The 23,912-nt window shown below is 40.8% G+C and overlaps 1 protein-coding gene and 1 long non-coding RNA gene across 14 annotated transcripts in view; one reads left to right on the top strand and one right to left on the bottom strand.

The window, feature by feature from the left end:
- Positions 1-10,485, bottom strand: part of SOX6 (SRY-box transcription factor 6) — a 677,134-nt gene extending 666,649 nt beyond the window's left edge. For 4 of the 11 annotated variants that reach the window (XM_043902204.1, XM_043902115.1, XM_043902289.1 and 1 more), the window contains exon 1: positions 10,365-10,485. The gene's annotated coding sequence lies outside the window, so the exon portion shown is untranslated. The other 7 variants (XM_043902125.1, XM_043902299.1, XM_043902213.1 and 4 more) reach the window with 6 other exon arrangements.
- The window catches only part of LOC122694081, a 33,373-nt gene continuing 14,829 nt past the window's right edge, over positions 5,369-23,912 (top strand). For 2 of the 3 annotated variants that reach the window (XR_006341104.1, XR_006341106.1), the window contains exons 1-2: positions 5,369-5,506; positions 8,177-21,438. This is a non-coding gene — a long non-coding RNA (uncharacterized LOC122694081). Of the gene's footprint in view, positions 5,507-8,176; positions 23,280-23,912 lie in introns of those variants that run through there. The other variant, XR_006341099.1, reaches the window with a different exon arrangement.

Genomic DNA, 23,912 nt, shown 5'->3' with positions numbered 1-23,912 from the left:
AGATTTATAACCTAACAATACAGAAAAGTATAGAAAATATTAAAAGTAAGGGTTAAAGCCAATGTACACTAAACTTTGTAAAAATAAAATTCATTTACTCCAGTATCTAGTATACTAATTGAAAGAGGATTTTTTAAATGTCACTAGTGTCTTCAATATAAGATAGATATGTGTAAAAATTTCATCAGTGACCAATAAACCAATAATTCCTAAAAGAAGTCAAATAGAAACAGCATAAAATCTCAATAATGCCACCAAAATTTATCATTTATGTATTTAAAGCAATATGTTGTTAAAGCCTTATAAGAGAAAGATTTGCTAAATAAGTTAACATTTTAAATATGTGCTTTTCCCTTACTAAGAAAAATATCTTTCTACTGCTAATGAAAAAATGTCCAGCAGACAATATGAATGTCATTTCTTCTAGATATTCAGTTACTGAATCCATTACAGAATCAATTTAAGATATAGATATTGATAGTGCTTTATTAATTTTTTTACATCTACCTTTCTTTGTAGTGTAATATTGGGCACTGTGCTTACACAGTATACTATTACAGGAGCTTGTATCATGCTCTGTAATAATAAACTTGCAATTTATTTTGCATTTTCAAGAATACATATATACCAAGAGACAGTTCCTTCTTGTTACTTCCAAAATAAAAATTAAGAACAACAATAAATACAATAAACAATATTTAGTTTTGCCACTATAAAAAGAATATGGTGGGAGAACCGAGGAAAAAGGAGGTGGCAGTGATACAAGAAAAGCAACAGTAAGATACTAGTTTGCCAGAGGAATTAATGACCTAGCACTTGTCTAGATCCTGGTCACTTACTGCTCTTGGTCATAAGCTAGATCTAATATGTGTAGTGCACACTTACTTGCTTTCAGAGTCTAAAGGATATTTTTTTTTAGTTAGTGTTTGTTGTTCTTGTTTTAGAATGGGACAATCTCTCTTGATTTATGAGGTTTTCAAAAATGCAGGAGAAAAAAATTTACATGCCATTTGGCCTACTGCCCATGCACTTACATATGTGTATTCAGGAAGATACACTCAAATATACATAGATAATATATTTATGGTCTGGTACAGTAAAAAAAAATCAGTCATAACTTTTTCCCTGCTGTAATAAAATAAAGTATTTCATTGATTCAATCAAAAGCAAATGCAACTAAATAAGCCACGTCCCCACCAAGAAGAAAAGTCCACCCTTGCTGCCATAGACAAGCTAACTCTATCCCACTGAATTTGTGAAAGGTTTAAGATGTTTGCTTGTTTGTTTTCAAGTAAAGAGAATCTCTAGTAGGTATCACGAATATCTGAGTGGCTTAGAAACAAGGGAAGAAGGGAGAGTGATGAAAGTGTCTAATGCTTAGTGTTGAATTCCATGATTATTGCACAGGGTGATAGGGGGAAGCTCATGTTCATGACTGCAGACATCTGGTCTCTTCCAGAGAGGGCAGACTAAAGTTGACCTGAAGCTGAGGTCTAGAAAGCTAGGCAGGAAGCTCAAGCACCAATCTGGGTACAAACAGAACAGGGTACTGCTCCTAAAAACCCCAGGCTGAACAAGAGTGAGACAGGGAGAGAGCAGATATTTACAGGTTCGCCCGCACAGTGAACACTAGCAGCCCCAAGTGACTAGGCCTGGAGGGGGGAAACAGAAACTGCCATCTGAGCGCATACAGCAATTTGCTGAGACCTCTGGGGTGGGTGCGGGAGGAAGCACAGAACAGGTGAACAGTCCAACTAGAAACTGAAGCCCCTACCCAAGCCAGGATACAACGCCAAGTCTGCGCTAGTCCTGCTGGGATAGCGCAGACTGAAGGGCACTGGCAGCCCGCCCCCATGGGCGGAGTGTGTAGAGCAGGTGTAGTGCCAGATTTACTCTGCATCCCCTTTCCTCGTCCAGCACGCATCCTGCCGCTTGTGTCGGGCTTGCCTATCTAACCAGTAGTCTGCCCTCAACCGAAAACTAGAGAAGAAACGCGAAGTGGAAAGAGAGAGAGAGAGAGACAAGACTACACTGCCACAGTCTTCTCTAGTGCCAGGGCCTCCCGAGGCTGTCCTGGTTGTTTCGGCCCTCCCACGGAATCCTGTAGCCTGGAACGGTGCTGAGTGGACCAGCTCCGCCAAGCCCGTGCCTATGGGCCTCCGGGACGAGGTGCTGAGTGCGCAGGCTAATTATACATGTGGCATTTGGGCAGCCGACTGTCCAGTGACACCTTACCTTATGAGGAAACGTCAACCTCAGCAACTGTTCAAAACAAAATGCCATCGCAGGATCAGCTTCGCCGGCTCTTGGCCGGTTCGGGATTGCTTTTCCCACAAATTTTCTCACTTAGCGCAAGAATGTGGCCTGCGGAGGCCAGTCGTGAGCTGGGCTGACCGGGGGAGAGGAAGGGGGGTCAGGCGGGGCGGTCCTTGCCAGGTGTCCATCCTGTCCCCCCTCGCCATGGATCAGCTCTCGGACCCGACCACTTGACCTTTTTATTCACCAAACTCACCTCCTAGAAATAGACTGGGCGGGGCTGTGTCTGTTCTCCTCGGGCCCGGGGGAGAAACCTGGGCATGTGACTATACAGGGCAGAAGGGAGGAGACCCTCGGGAGGCAGGGAGAGGGGGCACTCTTCACATCCCGACTCCACTGGGTTGTTGGCTGGGCCGCCCGGCCAGAGCCAAAAGCCCAGCCAGCCGCAAGAGTGCGCGCCGGGGTCAAGCGCCCCGGACACGGACGTCATCCCAGCGCCCCACTGAGTGTGACGGGAGGTCCGGAGCCCAGCCCAGTTTGCCGCAGCAACGGCTTTGGGCCATCTCGAGACCGAAACTTGAAGTTCAGCCCTCCGAAGAGGTCACACACACAGAAGCAGCCGGGGACAACCCATCTCGCTAACAGTCCATCCCCGCCAGCAAAGTCAAAGACTTATTTTTAGTCCCCAAATAGGGGCAGCATTCAATATCTGGCAGTTCATACAAACAAACGTTTTCAAACTTGGTCAGCCTGAGAGCTTTAAAAAAAAAAAAAAAACCTCAAAACACTCCAGCAACAACCACCTTTTATCTGTTCCAAACACACCGATTCTCTTTTTATATTAAAGCTGCGCGGAGCGCCCGGGAAATAGCCCAGGAAATGGAGCTAATCTGTCCTCCGCAGCCCCGCTCTGGGCGCCCGAGCAACCCCGGCAACCTTTGCACAAGCCTCTTCCCTTTTCTGCCCGGCCCTTTAAGGAGAAGAAAGCAGCTCCCTCTGGGAGCGGTCAGGCTCGGGCTGGGCCGCGGGCGGGTGGCAGCACCGCCCCCGGGCCCGGGCCGAGCCCCAGAGCGGCGGATCTCTGCGGATCTGCAGGGTGGGCAGCGGGCGGCGGGGACCGGGCAGGGCGCCGAGAAGGACGGAGGGCGCTGGCGGGGCTCGGGGACGCGGGGAGGGGAAGAAACGCGCGGGCGACTGTGCTGCTGCAGCGAGGACTCCGAGGCCGAGTCGGCTCCGGGAAGCGCTGGGCGGCCGGGTCACACGCGCCCCCGCCGGCCCGGCACCACCGCCAGAGCGTCCGAGGGAAAAGAGGGCCACGGATTAGCGCTTGGGTTTCGGATTGTCTCGGAATTCGATTTGCTTATTCCTAAAAAGATCATTCAAAGTCACGTCCAAAAATGAAGGATGAGGGAAGAAGGGAGAGAGCGCAGGGAACTAGAGGCAACTTGCACGGGGTCCCGGGAAAGTTGCGGCGGAGCGGCGTTGGGGTGAGGGTGGGAGGTGGGAGAGAGCTGCTTTTCTAGCGACCCGGGTTTTCTTTGAGCTCCTCCCGGTAAACTTAACGCGGGCAGACAGCGCGGAGGAGATCCTAGACTTTCCCCCGCCCTCGGCCATCGTCAACCCCACAAATAGCCAAAGTTTCCAAACCAAAATGGGGGTGGGGTGGGGGTAGCGTTTAGGAAGCCCAGAAACCCGGCAGGTCCTCCCGACCTCCCGCACCCCGAGCCTGGGTAATACTGAAGCGCTCCGGGAAACTGCGACATCGCAGTCAGTCACACGGCGAATCACCCCAACACTTTTCAAGAAAACAAAATATTCGCTGGGAAACTTACTTTGCATTTAGTCTCTATTCTTTAGGGGGATGCGGTTTAGGTCGGCTCGTGAGGGAAGCTCGTTTTGTCCAGGTTGGATATTGTCTACTTATGGATCAGCCCTTGGGTGAGGGTTTATTTTAATTTATGGCTTATGCATTCTTTTAAGGTCGATTTACATGACCTCCGGCTACAACTAAGACAGCCGAGGAAGGCACTCCAGTCGTCAGTCGGCCAAACCCACAATTAAAACAGCCCTCCCCCTAGTCTTGGTGTGACTAGGACTCTCCCGGAGTAGGCTGGCTGCCTGCTTTTCTTTTTTTCTCTCTTCTTTCTTCGCTTCTATTCTTTCCTTCTTAATTTCTTTATGCCTTTCTTTTTTTAATATCACAAAATAAGATGTGGTATCAATTTGAAAGTTTCGGTATAACTTTCTTCAACCCCAAGCCTACAGCGATAACGAGAGATACAGCGCTCACAAAGCCCTCAGGATGCTGCCCTCTTGTGGGCACAAAGGGCCTTTCCACCCAGCGGTCCCATCTGAACCCTCACACAGCACAAACGCATATGCTTACACACACACACACACACACACATACACACACACACGGGCAGCGAGAGAGAGAACACTACACACGCAAGCACACGAGCTTCCTCCATCACACACTTGGCGCAAACTTCAATGAAATACCTACCTCAAACTTCATGAAGACTTAAAAATTCATTCTCTAAGCCACCTGATTCTTTTTCATAACATTCCCAGTTATATAGATTAGAGTATCTATACGGGGAGGCGGAGGAGGAGGAATAAGGTGGGCCGAAAGGGCGGACAGATTTCCGGACGAATACTTAGGATGGCGATAACAGCTTTCTGTTGTCAAAGGTTGCGTTGTCTGTCTCTCTCTCCTGCCCTTTTTGCCTTAGTGTCCCACGCACAGTTATCTACAGCTACAACATGTGTTTTCTCCGAGTGGATTTTGGGGATAGGGGGGTGGCAAGAAAACCAGAAGCCCGCCACGCAGATCTGTCACCGCCTCCGGAACAAGGCACAACTCTCCGAGAGGGGGACGCATCCTAGGGATACGCGCGTCCACCAGCGAGCGGCAGACGCTCGGGCCCCTTTCTCAGGCTCTACTCTTCCCCCCACCCCCCCACCCCCACTTCTGCGTCTGCCCCACTGAGCGCCCTCCTCCCGCTCCTCCTCCCCCCTCCCCTCCCCAGCCAAGTACGGAAACCCGCCGGGGCTGGGCGGCCGTGGCTCCCGGCAACCCGCGCCCTCGCGGGGCTCCGCGCACTCAGTTCTTGTCCGACCCCAACCCCTCAGTCCCAGCTCAGTGAAACTAACCCTGAAGCTGCCCGGAAGGGCAAGAGCGGAAGGCGCTGGGGACCGGCGGCCGGGCCCGGGGTTCCTGCCCCTGCCCTCTCCTGCTCCCCAACAGGTAGCTCACAAATGGGCCGCGCGCTCTCGCTCTGCCTCCCTCGCTTTCTAGATCGCTCGCTCCGTCCCGGTTACCTGGGCGGGCTCCAGGATGGTACCGCACGGGAGGGCTCCTTGTGCGCTGCGCCGCGGGAGTAAATGGCATTAAAGAAAAAAGGGAAAGATACAAATAAAAAAAAAAAATTAAGGAAGGGGAGTCGTTGCTGGGTCAATTAGCTCAGCCCGGGGAGCAAGAGAGTAGAGCCCCCCAGCGCCGCGGCCGGCTAAGCCCGTTAACTCAAGTCTGCGGGGGTGTCCCGCCCCGAGCGGGGGAACGCTGACCCGCAGAAGTTTGCCGCCGGGGTGCCGGGAGGTGAGCGCAGAGCGGGGTGACTAGGGGCTTCCCCCTTGAAACAAGTGAAGGCGATGGTTAGTGCTGTCAATCTTGGCAATCAGTGTGAGCGGCCATGTCGTAAGTATTCAAAGCATTTCCCGTCGTGCAACATCAGAAAGTGAGTGGCCAGGGCATTGATCTGAGCGAGGGAGAGGAGGCAGGGCTCCCCTCCCAGACAACACAGGCAAGATGAGACAAGAGGCGAGGGAGGCAGCGAGCCAGGCAGGGAAGCTGGGAGGGAGGGGGAGGGCCGGGGGAAGAAGAAGGAGGGGAGAGCGGAGGCAAAGGAGAGAGAGCCGGAGAGAGAGAGGGCAGAGACCGGCGGGAGCGGAGGGTGGAATTGGAGAAAGCGCCTGCGAAGAGAGAGTGAAGCGACTAGTAGGAGAGAACTGGAAGGCGACAAAGAAGAGGGAGAGTTGAGGTCAGAGGGGAATGGTGACAAGTATTAGGTGGAGAGAAAAAGGCTGAGGAGTAAAGGACCCCAGGAGTGCTATTAGGGCTGGAGTTGTTGGAAGGAGGAGTCTAGATGAAGGCAAACTGAAGAGGCGGAAAGGTAGACAACTGGGGAGAAAGAAAGGAGCAAACTGGAGAAAAGGAGGAGGGAAGGTGGGAGAGGAATTGCAGGGATGGTAGTTTGTGCTTTGAAAAAGTTATGTGAAGAGGATGATGAATGGACTGAATGTTAGGAAGTACTGAGATATAGAACTGGACCACAGAAGTGAGTCATGGCAGAAACAGAGAAGAGAAAGAACAGGGGCTAAAGCAGACCAAGAAGAAGGAAAGGAAGGTGAATATTAGGATGAATAATAAGGATGAAGAAAAGTGAAAAAGAGAAGTAATCAAAAGAGAGTGAAGAAAGAGATGCAGGAAGCAGAGATCATGGAAACATATAGGTTAACAGGATTTCAGTAAATAGAGGAAGAGGACCTTATTTTAAAAGATGGAGGAAGAGCAACTGAGAGAAAAAGGAATTGATACAGGAGATTCTTAACATATGTAGGGGGCCATATTCTGGAGGCCATGTGGAATATGAAGTTTATGGGTTAAAATTGTGAATAACAAAACATGTACAAACTACCAAGGAAAAAAATGATTATACCTTATACAATGATAAACTAAATAGTCACACATTTATTATAGGGTTAAGTTTGTGTTACACAGAATTGGGTGAGTGATATATGTGTATTACCTCAACTTTGTAGAGGAAAAGATTTGGAGAAACAATTTCAAGATGGGTGGCTGGGAAGTTGTAAAAGATGAAGAGTTTCAGTCACCCAGGACAGCATTTTGCAAAAAACATGTAAGTCAGATAGAGAAAATTATGTTTAACCACCCCCCATAAAAAAAAAAAAAAACCTACACAAATTAAAGATTCTCTTTGATGTGGGTGTGTAGGGTAGATAAAAGATTTGAAGGGTATAGGGTGGCCTAATGGAACAGAGACCTGGAATTTTATCTCAGTGCAAAAAAAAAAAACCTGGGGGACTGGGAGGGGAGAGAATAATCATGATGTTAGGTAATAGAGATACAGAACAAAAGAAATAGATGAGAACACTAGCTTTGACAACAGCAGACACAGAGCTAAGAAGCAGCCAGTGTGCACAAGGTGATGTTGGCCTGTGTTAAGCCAGGCCCAAAGAAATAGATTTGAGAAACTAAAGTTAGTGGAGAGTCCAAATTACATCAAGATTAAAAGCTAAGAGAGGGGTTCTGACACGATCAGTGTAAACCTACAGAGATTTGTGGAAGTGAGGTCCTTGCTATGTAGAAACTGATATGAGCGGGCCACTTTGAGGCATTACATGAACAGGGAATTTGTGAAAGTAGATATGGACAGGAGAGAGGAGTCAGGAATTAGAGCTAGAAAAATCAAAAAGTTAATGCAATCTAAAGTTGCCAATTTGAGGAAGACCTTCACAGATCAAGTGATAAAAGATACAGAGGAGAAAGCCTCATCTTTGTTCCACTAACTTTGAAGAAAATGGAGAAAGTAAGTAAATGCAGATGTACCAAGCTGAGATGTCTGTTAGTCGTATATTGGCTTCTTAAAGTATACTCCATGTTTGGTTTCATATAAACTCCAGACAAGAGAAGGAAGAGGATAGAAATAAGGGTCAGGATGAACACCTGGGATTAATGGGGCAGAAGGAATAGCCCCATGCTTATTTCCTATTCCAGTTAGGAAAGATGATGCTGAGGATTGGAAGCTTGAAGACTGCAAGTTAAAATGACTTGATGACTGTTGGCTGAGAGGACAACAGTCCCCAACCAGAAATCTTGTGTCCCTTTCTCCCACAGAGATCTTCATGACTGGAAAAATCTGCCTGGAGAGGCCAGAGCCTAGAAGCCAGTGAAAAGAATGCCTGGCACCTTTCCTGCCAGCTCCTTCACACCTGGTCCCAAAATTCCCAGGAGTGCTCCTTGACCTCAGAGGCCCAACAGGCAAACCCAGATTGGTGTTTCTATCCTAGACAAGAGTCAACTCTCTTCTGGGTTTTGATTTTGTCTTTGTTTTATTTTGTTTTTGTGAATGAGTGTGGCCTGGCCCAGCTGTCCTTCCAAAGCCTCTCTCTGGCCCTAGAACTCAACTACAGGAGCAAAAAATCTATGGAAAGCTTTAGGGCAAAATCGAATGACCCTTCCTAAATGCCTACAGAGTTAAAGCAGAAAGAAGAGGGGATAATTTTAAGTCCCAAAGCCTGAGTTCTCAGGGTAGAGCCACCGAGAGAGGTGAAACATCCCAAACGGAAACGATGGGGCGCGACTTGGGTTTCTCAAAGTTGTGGTAAGTTTAGCTTTACAAGTACCAGCGTATGAGTTCTTTAAATCACCCAGCACTGGGGAATCTGGGGAACAAGACAGACCCCGCCGACCAGGTACAGGCTTCTGGCAGAAGGCCAAAAAAAGCGACATTATCAAGATCTCCGACATCCAAGGCCCTAATACTGGGCCGCGGTGGACCTTCGGCGGAAGAACGGCGGAATCCTCTTTAGATTTTATCTAATAAACTGATAACCAAAGTAGATTGATAAGGCGGAACCCCGAGCCAATCACAACATTAATCCCTAAAGGAAAGAAACTAAAGTTTGGGGTCTCGGTGCCGCACTTCAGGCTGTGCATGGGTTGACACGTGGCCCTCGGGGGCGGGAGTGAGCCCTCAGAGTTTCCTTTCAAGCCACTGGCGCTGCAGTACTGAGCAGGGGGCAAGGCAAAGAGCGCTGCAGAGAGTTGAAGTGCCGGACTCTCCACCTGGTCCGCACTGGCCTGCGGGCTCCAGGAAGTTCCGAAAGGAGCCGAGGAAACCTAGGCACCGTGGCCAGATCCCGGCACACTAGGGCTCACTTTCCCCGGGGGTCGGAGCCCCGCGCTGCGCAAGAAGCCGGGCACCGAGCACCGGGAACCAGGGAGGGAAGGAGGGGCAAGCGGTGGGAGCAGACTTACCTGCCCGCAGCTATCGCTACCTCCGAGCTGTCCGGGTGTCCCTGCGCACGACAACCAGCAAAGACAACTCGGCTTTGCTAAGTTTGGCCTCGCACCTCCAGAGAAGAGGCGCGAACCGGCAAATTAAAGGCGCGCTCGGTTCCTGGAGAGAGGTTCCCCTGAACTTGGGAAGGGGAGCGCAATGAATTCTGCTCAAGAAGTTAATATTTAAAGCACCCACGCAAAAATCAAAACGACTGTTAAAGACTCGTATTCTCGCCTTGAAAGTCTCCTTAAACCAGCCGGGAGGACAATTCAGATCTACATGATTTCATCCTAAGGTTTCTAACTTCTTTGAGGAAGGGCTTTATAGGTACTGTATAAATAGTACAAATATAAATGTCTTCCAAAACACGGAGAATGAGAACTTTTACTGAAACGAAGAATAAGTGAAAGAGTATAAAAAGCCAAAAAGGAAGAAGTTGGAAACTTTAATTACAGCCCAGAGAAAACTTTTAGCAATTGATTTCCTTAAACAGGAATAACAAACACACCAACGACTCCAGCAGTCCATCGCACTTCATTTAAGTTTGGTGTAACCAAATAACCCGAACTCCCAAATAACAGTGCCCTTGGGACTCTGCCTCAAAGAGGTCGGAACTCATGTTTCAACAACAAAAGCAAAAAAGCAAACTGTGAATAATGCTCTGCGTTCTTTAAGACGTCATTTTGCAAAAGGACCAGGCATTGTCCCTGGACTTTAAATGGATAGAGAATAACATTAAATTTCATTTGAATCTGCGCATCATCATATTGGGAAGACCACAGCGGTAGCGACAGTAGCAGCAGCACCGCCACAAAGGAGGTGGGGAAAAGTGGTAAAAATGCATGAACTTTTTTCAAAGAAAAATAAAGATAAATCAAAAATAAGTTTTACAGACATGTCTTTCCTGGCTTAGGAAAGTTAATTTTTAAATGTTCTCCTGCTGTCTAAGGTGCAAAGCCGAGTCTAGGGGAGTGCGTGGCTGGAATCTGCATGCTGATAAGAGAAGGCTGATGTACTTACAGTGACAGAGGGCAGGCTGCGGGAGAAAAGCTGTTTGTGTTAGCCTGCGAGTTACCCAGGGCTGCAGTGAGAGCAGAAGGGAGGAGTGGGAGTGCCAGTCTGCGTACACCTTCACCGCGTCTCATTACATCTGCCAGCCTCTCTCTCCCTCTCTCTTTCATTTCCACATTCCCTTTGTTCCTGAAAAAAAAATCTACACGTCACATCAGAGTCCCCAGATGCAGTCTACACCAAAGAAAAAAAAATGAATAATTCAATCAAACTGTGCATAGTCTCTAAGGCAATAAATCTATTGCACTTAAAGAAACGAAGGGTAATTACCACCATGGAATTAGAATAAGGCCAAAGACCCGAGATGTCGTTAAGTCTCTGGGTAAACTCCCCGGTCAAATAAAGTTTCATTTATTTAATCCTTTTGACATCTCAAATGGAAAGTCAGAGAAAGATTTTAACTTGTTTTAGAAGGATATTCACTTATCTTTAAACACATTTTTAGAAGGGGGGGAGAAAGCGCCTCGGGCATACTACCCTGCTGAAAAGGCTCCCAAAGGCAGCAGCACAGAGCGGGCACAAACATGAACCAAGACAATGTGTCCGTGGAGCCTGTCCAGGGTCAGTTTCTCCTCCACTCCACCCTCCTCCTCTCTCTCATTAGACGAGGATCGAGGATCGCTCTCCACTCTCACCGGCCACCACCGAAGCTCGACTTGAGAGCAGCTGGAATCTGGGAACGTTACCTGCAGCACCAGAACCTAAGAGAAATCGCGATTCCCTGCCACCAACATCCCATGCCATCCCCATGCACCCCTCCAAGTCCCGTAATCATCTACTTCTTCCATCTGCCTAAGAGAAACTGTAAAAGGGATTTTTTCCCCCCATGACTGAATGGAAGCTCTGTACTGTACCGACTTCTGGATTTGCCCTGGGTTGAGTTTAGGGAATGTCTGGAAAGAAAAAAAAAGGAGGGGTGCAGCTCAAGCCTTATCCAAGTTACTCTTAAGGCTGTATTAGACAGGAAAAGAGCCTACGGGAGAAACAGCTGGGATGCACACTGACTTGGAAATCTCAGTTCTAGGAACCGTGTCTTTTCATCCCGGAGGTAAGACTGTGTGATTCTCGCACGTTTATCGTTTTGCTGTCTGTGTGTCTCTCTTACCCACCGGCAGGGACCTCTCCCCATCGGGTCAGCCAGCATGCACCCTAGAGAAGGACACAGCACGACATAAGGCTTTCTTTTCCAGGTCTCTCCACTCATAAATTGTGGGCGTCATTGAAACGAGATTAGCAAATCTTTTCCCGCTGGCGGCAGCCACCAGACCCTCTGTCCCTCTGCTGTTGCACCCTGGTCGCGGCATCTCGGGTTACACAATGGTCCGGAAGACCTAGCCTGCCGGGTCGCCTATCCTGAGAGCTCAGGTGATGCAGAGGAGAATCTCGGCGTCCCAAACGGGTTCCACCGAGAGTTTCCACTCAATACCACCTCCCGCCGCCTCTGTGCGTGCGGTAGCACGCACCCACAGACACACACATAGACACATACACGTTTTGCCATCCTGGCCGAACTCTTCATCTAAACTCAAGTCTCTTTAACAGTCAATTCAGTCCGCTTGAGAGCAGCGGGAAAACTAGGATGATACGTGGATGAACCGCGAGGGTGCCAACCGTCCGGCTTGGCCGAGCTTTGTTTACGTGCCTAAGTCGCCACCTTGAGGTCGAGCGGAAGACTGCGCCCGGCTCCCGGCTGTTGAGACCAACCCGGCGGACACCGGCCCCTCAGTCTCGGCGAATGCCTTGGACCGCTCTAAAGAGAAGCAAAGGGAGGGCACCTCTCAAGCGGACTGTCTGAGCAAAGCAAGGCCTGCCCTCTGACACCCGGGTTGAGAGGAGTAAGGGCTAACACTGCAGGTTAGCTGAAACCAATAGCAGGGAACCGAGCGAAGGCGCACTCTCCCAGCAAAGTGCAAAACCCGGGACCAGTCTGCAGATGCAAGGCAGGCACTGCTGCCCTGAAACTTCAAGCACTCCCAGGGCAGTAGCAGAGGGTTGGAAGCAGCTTCGGAGAGGCGTAGCGGTAGCTCGGGTCCTGTTTGAGGACCAGGTTCCCTTTTGCGGCGACCTCGGCTCAGCTCGGACTTCGTACTCCCACGGGCTCCTCTCCCGCTTGCTCTCTACCCTCGGGGCCGGAAACAAAGGGATTCAACCACGCAGCTAGACCCGAGGTCACTTAGCAGGGGGATTCCAGGATAGAACTACGTGAAGGAGAGGGATGTGCTCAGGCAACCTGGCCGTCTGCAGCGACGACTGGATACTTAGTGCTAATAGTCACCCATTTCTCAGGAAAACAGTCCTTCTGATTGTCTAACAATGGATTCGGTAAAATAATAGTGATTGTTAATTATATCAGCAATTTCCAACTTTCCCACCCATACTTATATTGAAACCCTTTTCCCGCACACCGTTCTTCCTGTATTCACGTCTTGCATTATAAAAATACCAGGCTTAAGAATACCCTAGCCAAATTCTGAAATAACTTGTGGTTGTTCTTTGTTGTGCCTGGACACTGCCTCCAAGGCATGGGGACGTCTGCAAGGCCACTGCAAGTCCCATCTCTTCTGTGAAATGTGCCTTAGAACTGTCCTGGGAATTTCCCTGTTACTTGGGTACACAGACATTGTTTAATAGTAATGCTTTACAAAAGGAGAAGAATAATTTGACTTATCTCCAAAAAGAGGACACTCAGGAACTATCTTGTGCTATATGAGGCTATAATTCACTCCTTGCTAATACCGACTGGGGCCTTTCAGTAGTTTGGTCAGAATAACAAGAACAGTAGTAGTAGAAGAAATACATTTTATAAAAAGAACCACAGCGACCTAATGCTGATGATGGACAACAGGAAATGTCTTTTCAAAGAAGAGAAGCAACAGGCCCCCAAGCCAGACGCAATTCTGCTGTTTCGTACTACAACCTAGCAAATTAACATCCGATTGCTCCTTCACTTGTGTGGAAAGCTGAGTGTTATGGAATACAGTATGGAATTTTCCCAGGGAATCCCAATTATAGAAACACCTGTGCTAAGTAATGCTATTTTAATCCACTATGAAAACCTTAAGTATGTAATAGCCCTCAAATCATCTCATTTCTTAGTCACATGGGGTGGGCCAACCTCATGGAAGAAATGCCCCAGAGCTTTATCTCAGGGGGTTTTGCCTTGGTTTTACCATACATAATCCTGACAGTTCACCTCTTAAATGGAAGGGATATATACATGAAGTCTACTGTAACTGGCAGAAACTAAGCCTGGATAGAAGCCTCACAAAGAAAAATAAAATCAAAGGCCAATGACTACAAAACTGGAACACATGGCACATGTGCAGTCAGACACCAACTCCGTGATCTTTAAATCAAATCCTAATAACATAGGAGAAGTTGTCACTGTTCTGTATATACATTTCATTTTAGTACAGAGTATCAATGGCAAAATATAGTGAAATAAAACCACCATAAAAAGGAATGTGGTAGAAACCAAAAAATTATAAACCTCTATCAATTCCCCCCAAAATACACATCAGACCTAATATTTTAAAATGCCAAACCTAATATTTTTGAAATGCTATATGAAAAAAATTATTTATTAAAGTAATAACTTATAGCTTAAGGCTGCCAAAACTAATATCACTAAAACATCCATATGAAAAGTGAAATATTTATCAGTTATCCAAATGTTTGTCTTATAAAGATACATAGAATTGTTTTTCTATTAAAAGTGATCTAGAAAATACTATAGGTAGGCATGAAAATTATAAAAATCACAGAGAGGCAAAAATATGATAAAGAGTAATCATATGATAAAGAGTAATGATAGATTAAATCAAACACAGAAATAAATTTATTCACTAAAATTCAACATATCCCACATGATAGCATCCTTCTAAGGTAACATGTCACCTTTTCAGCATCCGGTAATATTATTAAAGCATTTACATTCCTTCATATGTGCCACTCTCTACTTAAAGAAACATTTACCTCTGCCCAAATCTGAGGTTTACAATTCACTAAGATGACTATCACTCCATTCATTACACATTTAGCCACACTAGATACATCTGATAAATCATACAGACCCATTCCAATGCCTAATAAAAGACAAGCAAAGGACACAAAAACAATGCTGTAAAATTGTTCACTGATAAATATCAAATAATAAAACAACAATTTGCTAATATTACTAGTCTTTAAAAGTTTGATCATTTACCTTAGAAATTTTATGCTTTCTGTATGTATTAGCATTGTTTTAAAAACCTGAATTTGCCTAAATTATATAATTTTCTAAAATTTATTATTTAGAAATCTTTCTTTCAAATCCCAGATTGTTGATTTTAATATTTCTAAATAGAGGATTTCTGTGTGTGTGTGCATTTTTAAATATCACAGTTACATTGAAGACTTTTGCTGTTTTATACATTTTTAATTCACAAATTAAATATTTATTGAGTGTCTAATATGTGCAAAGCAAATAATTAAAAAGTGCATTAACTGAGGATCTATCTTTTGCACTTTTCTAATTTAATAAATGTTAGTTAAAAGCCTTTTGTACATATATTGAAAAAAATTTTTTTACCAAATATCAGCAGAAATATTCTGTTCAATATAAGTACATTTGATAGTTACATATGATGTTAGTTCATTTTATTTGGCATATACTATTTAAGCTACCTCAGATATTTTTATAAACCAACAAGCTATCACATTTCTAAAAGCTTTTCTAACTTATCAAAAGATATATCTTTTAAAAGCTTTATTTAGAAACAGAATCTACAGTTATAAACCAATTCCAAATAACATATTTTATATATTTTAATTTTAAATGAGTACTAAAAGAAACTTCATAACTTCAAATTGATCTGTAATTGCTATTCAAAATTATTCTATAACTTTTTATGTTTTATGTCTCTAACATGTAGCATAATTGTACATATAAGATAAAGATATTATCTATCAAAAGGGAAGCAAATGAAAGTTAAAATATAATTCGGTGTTCCAAGTATCTGGATGTTTACTATTACTGAAATAGCTCATTGAATTTTATTGAATTTTTAAGTTTTCATCAAGATGTTTTGCATGAGGTTTGAATGTTTTATTTTTAAGGTGAGGGGACGGGGACAGACAACAATATTGAGAATATGCAACAATGATCATCCTCATGTTAATTCATGTCTATTTAAGACAATAATGAGAGAAAAGCTTCACTTATTCATACTTAAAGTTCTAGAATAGTAGGCTTCTGGAGAAAACATTTAAACTCAAGAGCTCAACACAAAACCTCTTTTAATTATATTCAATATGTTATCAATCTACTTTCAAAGTTGATGAAGTTTAGTACTAAACTGAATATTAAGCAAATAAGTGTTAACTATGTTCACTAGAATTAGCATATTTCAGATTATAGTTTATAAATTTTTAAGAGCATCAGCATCATGATATGGTTACCATAGAAACTGCAACAATATGTCATTTTGATTAATTTTATATGCAGTGATAAGGCCTAGTTCTACATTACTTCAATATAAGTTTGAAAAGCAATATAAATAGTGAGTAGTGAGTTTCCAATTTATACTAGTTTAGAAACTAATAAAGTACAAACCTTTTAAAAAAGAAAAATCCACAATGCATTCTAATAGCCTGAAAGGACAGCAGTTTAGATAAGGTTATAAGATATTTTTAAATGGATACATTCTGAAATAAAAAGTTTCAGTAACAATCAGCTACTTCTCTTAGTATTCCATACTCTTGCTACTTAGGTTTATTTATGGATACCAAAATTATTGGTTACTACATATCACTTAATTATTAAGTTATGAGTGTTCTTTCTGTTCTCAAGAGATAGGTGCATTTGGTTTTACATTATAAATTCAAAAAGACTAGAGCAGAATTTTAATATTTTTAAAGTAATTATTATAACAGATCCCTTTCATTTAGAAGTAAGACACAATTACAAAAGTCTTATTATATCACTGCCAGAAATATTCCATTGACATTAATGGCTTGATTATTGGAACAGAAAAAAAAACTATAAATAAAGAATACATTTTATAAAGAATAAATATGGCAAGAGATTTGGAGCTCTAAGTTATATGCTCATTGGCTAACAAATATCTTTTCCTTGTATTTTCTATCATTGCATATTTTGAAATGGAATATGCCCAAGAGAACTCTGAAAATAATTTGAAAAGGCACACTATATTTAAATCTATACTTATTATGCATCTTTCCTAGGTATAATATAGACTGTGTTGCTAATAATTTCAATGAATTTCTACAGGGCAATGTCCTCAAACTAGCTAAAAAATATTATATTCTTAAAAGTGATTTTTTAGAAAATAAATGAAGGCAGTATGTGTGTATTTTTTTCCAAATGATAAAGAAACAATCCAAGGAGGAAATGATAAACATATACAACTTATTCTTCTTGATAGGATTAAGAGGATTGCAAAGAAGCTTTTAAATCCCCAGTTTTCCTGACAATTAACAATGAAAAACAGATGTTTACAAAGCTGTTTCATATGCTGTCTTTAAAGGCGATAAAAGATGGTTTGTGGATAGTAAGAACGAAGAGCCAGATAACTGCTTGCCGGGTGTATATTTAAAAAGCATTTTCATTGGCTCAGTTATTGTTAATAGTGAAAGAAAACACTTTGTGCTGCACATACTGTATGACTGTGAGTATAGAAAACTGCCTTCATAAAGTCCTCAAAAACTCTTAAGATGTAATTTACAAAGATAATAATAACACAGAATTATTTCACTTCTCTGAATGCTACACATTTGCATACCAGGACTGTGTACAATATACTCATAATGCACATTCATAATAACAAGGACTTCTTAACACTGTAACTACAGCATAAGATCTGTGCATTAGCCAGTCTATCCTACCAAGTTTTACTTATTGGTATGAAAGTGTTAGTCTAAGTAAGCCAGGTGTTAGCTGTCTACAAAAGGGAAGACCACTCTATTAACCACTACATCACCATTGTGAGAAAATCCGGTGATAAAACTAAAAAACATGTGACCCTGCAAGGCAATAACAGCATTATCCAGCAATATATTGAAAAATGTCAAATGAATATTTTAAGTTATATGTCAAAATCATAGGCCTATACTGCAAAAAAAAAAAAAAACCCACAAAATATAACTACTGTTTAATGTTTAATTGATTTTAATATACTATTATTTCTAGAAACAAGCACCATGCTAGATACTTTTTTAAATGTTTAATTTTTTAAATATTAGTTTGGGTATTACTATTTAGTGAAAACAACCTTAATAATAAGTCTTCTTCATGAAGCATTTGTCTCCTGCCTTCAGCATAGTAACTGTATATTTGGTATGCACTACAGATACTTTGGACTTTCCAGGTTGCTCAGTGGTAAAGAATCCACCTGTTAATGCAGGAGATGTGGGTTTGATCCCTGGGTCAGGAAGATCCCCTGGAAAAGGAAGTGGCAACCTATTCCAGTATTGCTGCCTGGAAAATTCCATGGACATAGGAGCTTGGCAGACTACAGTCTATGGGGTCACAAAGAGTCAGACACAACTGAGCAATCGAGCATTCATGAGCATGCAATGCACCGATACTTTAGATAAATTCAAATTGTGGTTATTGTCCATGTTGTTTCTTGTTCATATTTAACAGAGAATAAATATAACTTAACAAATAATAGAAATATATTGTTTCTATTGCCCATATGTGTTATTTTATAAATTTACTACTGACATTTTCTAATCAGTCAAAATGGAAAATATATTTTTGGAACAAAGAAAGAAGGCAGGCATAATATTACAGCAGTTACAATATGTAAGACTACTTGAATGACAAAAACTGAGCAAAAATATCCAATGAGAAAAAATCCTGAATATATTAAAATATTTACATTTATAATTAAAATTGTGCTTAATATGAAAAATACAACAGAAGATAATTACTTATCCTTAAAATTTTATTAAATATTTGGTAGCCCATAGGCACTTATTTATGTGAATATTGTTAAAATTGAATATATTTTACTGTGAAGCTTGAATTATCTTCCAGATACAATAAAGTATGAAATATGTTCATGTATTTGACTTTATTCAATTAAAAATTTTTTAATGTAAGTTGATTATTTACATGAACACTACAACTTGAATTAGGTCTATGATACTTAAACACAAGGAATAAAGAAACTACCTTGAACTAGCAACATTTTGGTCCTTGAAATTATTATGGTTAGTTTAAAGATTGTTAAAATCATCAACAGGCTTACCTAACCTACCCTTAACACTCAGGATTAACATACTATACAATAGGGAGAAAACTATTAAATTACTTCAGTGTTCAAAATCAATACTAGTGCAAAATCTCTTATCTGTTTTAAATGTGTGAGATTCCATTGTTTTTACTTACATTCTGCTTTCAAAGTATTTTTAGAATAACATTTTATCCATTAATGTTTAAGAAACAATTTTGTAAAATCATTAAGGACCATTTTGTCACTGATATTTCCTTATGAGCATATATTATCTGTCTGAGCATAATAGAGAAAATTGCAATGACTTCCTGGGTGGCAAGAAGTGGAATACACTGTAATCATCAGCAGTGAAAAACTACTGCAAGATATGCTCAAAATTTTCACCAAAATCAAGTAATTACATTTAATATCAGTAAAACTGTATACATAAGTATGTGGGATAGGTGATCAATATAATTGTTTTAGTTTTTAATCTTTTGACTCAGAATGTCAACAATTTTGTGATTTTTCCAAATACAAGAATAGGAAAATCAAGTACCAACCCACCTTTCCTGGAATAGGGACATATTGGTCTGATCCAGAGAATATGAAACAGAGCTTGCTCATTTCTTATAAATTCCATTAACCTTTTCTGGCCTTAATTTTATTTGAGCCACCTCAGTCACCACTTTCTGCATAGTTATTTAATATACTAGTTCCCTTTTATCATTTGAGAAATCAGAGCACCTGAAATGTGAACTTTTTCATTCTGCTTTCATCTGTGTAACTGTATTTGGAAGAGCATACAGTCTAAATTTTTTTCTACCAACATGTACAATTTCACCTTGGAAACTCTAATAAGGTATGTCCCATAGTTAGCAAACTTGTTTTTGGTCTGTTTGCAATTCACACACAGAGTAATACAACAGCCAATATTCTACAGCTCTACAGTTACATATGGAGTGCTCAAGTACTGCTTACAGTTATTTTGGAGTGCCCTTAAGTAAACCAAAAATCCTAAAATGAAAGAACTAAGAACAATTTATCTGAGCTACATCCAGTGTGCAACTCCTGGGTGCTAAGATCAAAGAAGAGTAAGAAAAAAGAATCATAGCCTCTGGATTCCATTAGCTCACAGTTCACAATCACGACAAGTCATTCAACAGATGTATTGAAAGATACATCAGATACACTGAAATGCACAGTCGTTCATATGTCACAAAAGGTAAATACAACCTAGAATTAGTGGGAATAATATCTCAATTTTCCAGACAGTATAGAGCTATATGCAAAAATGACCCAACAAGATACCTGCATGTAATTTAATAAATCAGTTTCTAAAATAATTTATACAAATCATTCAACTGCAGAATTTTTTCAGATTACCAAGTTTCTAGTGCCCTTTAACACATCTATTAATAATCCTTCATTCTAAGTCATTTCAACAACCTAGTTAGTACTTCTACATATACAGAAAATAAAAGTATCTTTCCGTAGCAGACATCCTAAGAATACCTATAAACGGAGATTCCAATGAAATACAATCAGAAAGACAGAAATCTTCACACTTCTTTTAAACCTGTGTGAAATCATATGATATGACTCCTTTTTTGTTCAGAACCTGATTTCTTTTAGGACCTAAAAATATACATGTTTTCATTTATTTATGACAATCACTGAAAGGAGCATTGCTAGAGCATCTTATACATACTTTGATTTTTATTTTTAATTAATTTTTTGTTAAAGTAGTGTTTTAAAAGGGTAAAAAAATAGAATTTTACTAAAAAGCTTTTATTATAAAACAATGGATCTCTGTCACAACCTTCCTCTTCCCATTCACAAGACCCAAAGACGATCACTTTCAAGTCTTTTTGTATTCAAATCTTTTAGTATTTAATTGCACATTTCTAACTAATGTGCTTATAATGATATTTAAGCCTTGTACATAAACTACTTTTTAATTTAAAATTTAATCATTCTTTATCATCTTATTTTGGCGGGTGAATATTTAATTCTTAGGTATCATTTTTCCCATCCTCCCAATATAAATAATTATGTAACAGCTCACTGACTTTAAATCAAGCCAAGGCTTATATTATCACACAAAGTAAATCTTGTTTATGACTGAGCCAAGTAGTATACTATAAATAAATGTCATTTCTTTTATATATCTTTGTTCTTCCTTATTAAAAACCTATTTACAATAATTCACTTAGTTTTATGGAACTATTATTACTTTTTCCATGTTTTCACCCAAAAGTGTTATTTTTCCAAATTGTCAAATGTATCAAGTTAACATTTTTCTTGGAAACTAATGGTTAATTTTATGTATTGACTTTCCTGGGCCAGAGTGTCCAGATAATTGCTTGAACATTTTTCTAGGTGCTTCTACAAAGGTGTTTTGGGATAAGATGAGATGGTTGGATGGCATCATTGACTCAGTTGACATGAGTTTGAGAAAGTGAAGGACAGAAGCTTGCAGAAGCTTGGCTTGCTGCAGTTCATGGGGTTGCAATGAGTTGGACACAACTGAGAAACTGAACAACAAACTTTGAGTGAAGCAAATGGCCCTCCATTATGTGGGTAAGCCTCATCCAACGTGCTGAAGACCTGAAAAGAACAAAAAGACTGACCCTCCTCTAAGTAACAGAGGAGTCTCCTGCAGACAGTCTTCGGACTTGAACTAGAACGTCAGCCTTTCTGGGTCTCCAACTTAATAGCCTTTGGACTAGAATCGTGGCATCAGCCCTCATGGGTCTCCAGCCTGCCAGCCCATCCTGCACATTTTCAGCCTCTGTAATCATGTAAGTTAATTCCTTATAATAAATCTCTTTCTGTATTTATACACTACCCATTGGTTCTATTTCTCTGGAGAACCCTGAATAATACAGAAATTCTGTCTTTCAGCTCAAATTCAGACTGATAGGCTCTCTATGCCTTTACATAAGTCATCCTTGTATTTGCCTTTATGCTTTCTTGTGTTGGACTCCTAATCTTCCTTTTTCTTGGTTTACTTATTTTATTAAAGCACATCCTCCAGTAACTTCTTTAACAAAAAGCATACATGAGAAGTAAATTTAAGTTGTTGCATATCTGAAAATCTATCTCATTCAGTTAATAGTTTGATTATCTACATAATTTGAAGTCGAAATCATTTTTGCTCAGGAATTTTGTAAGCATTGCTCCAATGTACCCTAGACATCAGTCTTAATATTGAAATGTCTGTTTCGTTATTCTACACAACCTATTTTTTTTCCTCTCTGAAGTCTTTTGTAATCATATCTATATCCTTATTGATTTAAAATTTTACAACAATATACTTTGGTGTAGATCATTGTTCTGGGCACTCAGATGTTCTTTCAGTCTGAAAAACTCATGACCTTGAATTCCGGACATTTTTCTTGCATTATTTTTTTTTTTCTACTCTACTCCATTTTGCATCGTCTCTTTCTGGAATGGCTATCAGTCAGATGTTGGAACTTCTAAAATGATTGTCTAAAATGCTCACTTTTCTTTACTTGTCATTCTACTTTCTGGTGCTTCTGAGAAAGCTTTCTTCCTCTAAAGAAAGGATAGAGCTTCCTGACAAACAGATCTTTTGTCACTCCACCTCCTAGCTTTCTATTTTTAAATGTGGCTGTGATGCCTAGAGTAGCAAAAACCATCTAACAAAAATGAGACAATACATACAAAGATGAAAAGATAATTTAAAAATTCATAGTACTCCATAAATATTTGTAAAATGAATAAGTGCTCATTGAATAATGAGAAAGGTAGGACAAAAGAATAGAAAGAGTCTAAGATTTTAGCAACATCACTGTACTTCTATGAAAGCCCTAAATTTCAAGCTCCAGACATTATTATATGAAATAAGTAATTTTTTTCATTGCTTAAGATACTATAACCAAAAACATCCCTTACTATTACAAACCTACAATAAGTATTCAATTGGGTGTGAATAGTATTAGTCTTATTCTAGATGTCATATACTTCAGATCTACTATTAGTCTAATTTTATATGTCCAATAATCAAAATTTCATAATACAGCTGTCTTCTCTGAGTTCTTCACATATCCCTAAAATTGTAAAGCCTGGAACTGGACAGTATTTCCAGAAAAAGAATGATTTGTGGTTTCACAAAATGTCACAATAGAAAGATCTAATTCTTTTTTTTTTTTAAGATTTTAGTCATTTTAAAAAATATTTATTTATTTATTTGGCTATGATGGGATGGGTCTTAGTCACCAAACGCAGGACACAGGATCTTCTCTGTAGCATGCTGGTTCTTTCTTTCATTTTCAGTTGTGGCATGTGGGATCTAGTTCCCCCACCAGGGATTGAACCTGGGCCCCTGTATTGGAAGCACAGAGTCTTAGCCACTGGGCCACAGGGAAGTCCCTGTCATTCATTCTTTCTTATACAATATTCTGATTTACACTGACTCATACCTAACTGTTTTGTTTAGCAACTAAGTTACTTTGATCGTCATGTTTAGCTTACTATATTCTGATATCTGGATAATTTTCTTTTAAAATTTATTTTATTAAATTTTTAAAATAATAAGCATGATAATATTCATTAAAATGAACTGGATAATACTGAGATCATTGGGGGAAAGTTAATAAAGCAAAACTTATCATTTTCACCTCCCTAGGATTAATAACTTCTATATATTTTTTATATTTCTTCATGTTTATTCAAACATATACACATATGTGTATCCTGAATATATTTTCTATAGTTGTTAGAAAAATTGGAGAATGCTATATACATTACTTTCCAATTTGCTTTCACAACAGTGCACAGACATTCCTTCAGACTTCTGTTAATAGCTGCATATAGTATACCTAGATATACTATAATTATTTATAACCATATCCCTATTAATGAGCATGCAAATTATTTGCAATTTTTAATACCAAAAAGTTTTGCAATAAATATCCTTTATATTGTTGCTTTTGTTGCTGTTAGATTTCCAAAAGTGAACTGTCAGGTTTAAAAAAATTGTATATCTTATTTCAATAGATACTATCTGATAACTTTCAAAAAAGTTGTCGGAATTCAGTCTCCCATTAGCAGCATAAAAGAATGCTCATTTCCCCCCATCTTCTTCAGCATTAGATAGTCTCTTTTTTCTATTTCTGTCAATCTGATGACAAATAGTATATCACTGGTATTTAATTTCATTTCTCTGATTATCTTTTTATGTATTTATTGACTATGTATGGAATTGTCCAGGCAAGAATACTGGAGTGGGTAGCCATTCCCTTCTTCAGGG

This window comes from Cervus elaphus, chromosome 1, assembly GCF_910594005.1.
Source record: "Cervus elaphus chromosome 1, mCerEla1.1, whole genome shotgun sequence".
Classification (NCBI taxonomy): Eukaryota; Metazoa; Chordata; class Mammalia; order Artiodactyla; family Cervidae; genus Cervus; species Cervus elaphus.
This window is presented reverse-complemented; position numbering and strand designations above follow the sequence as displayed.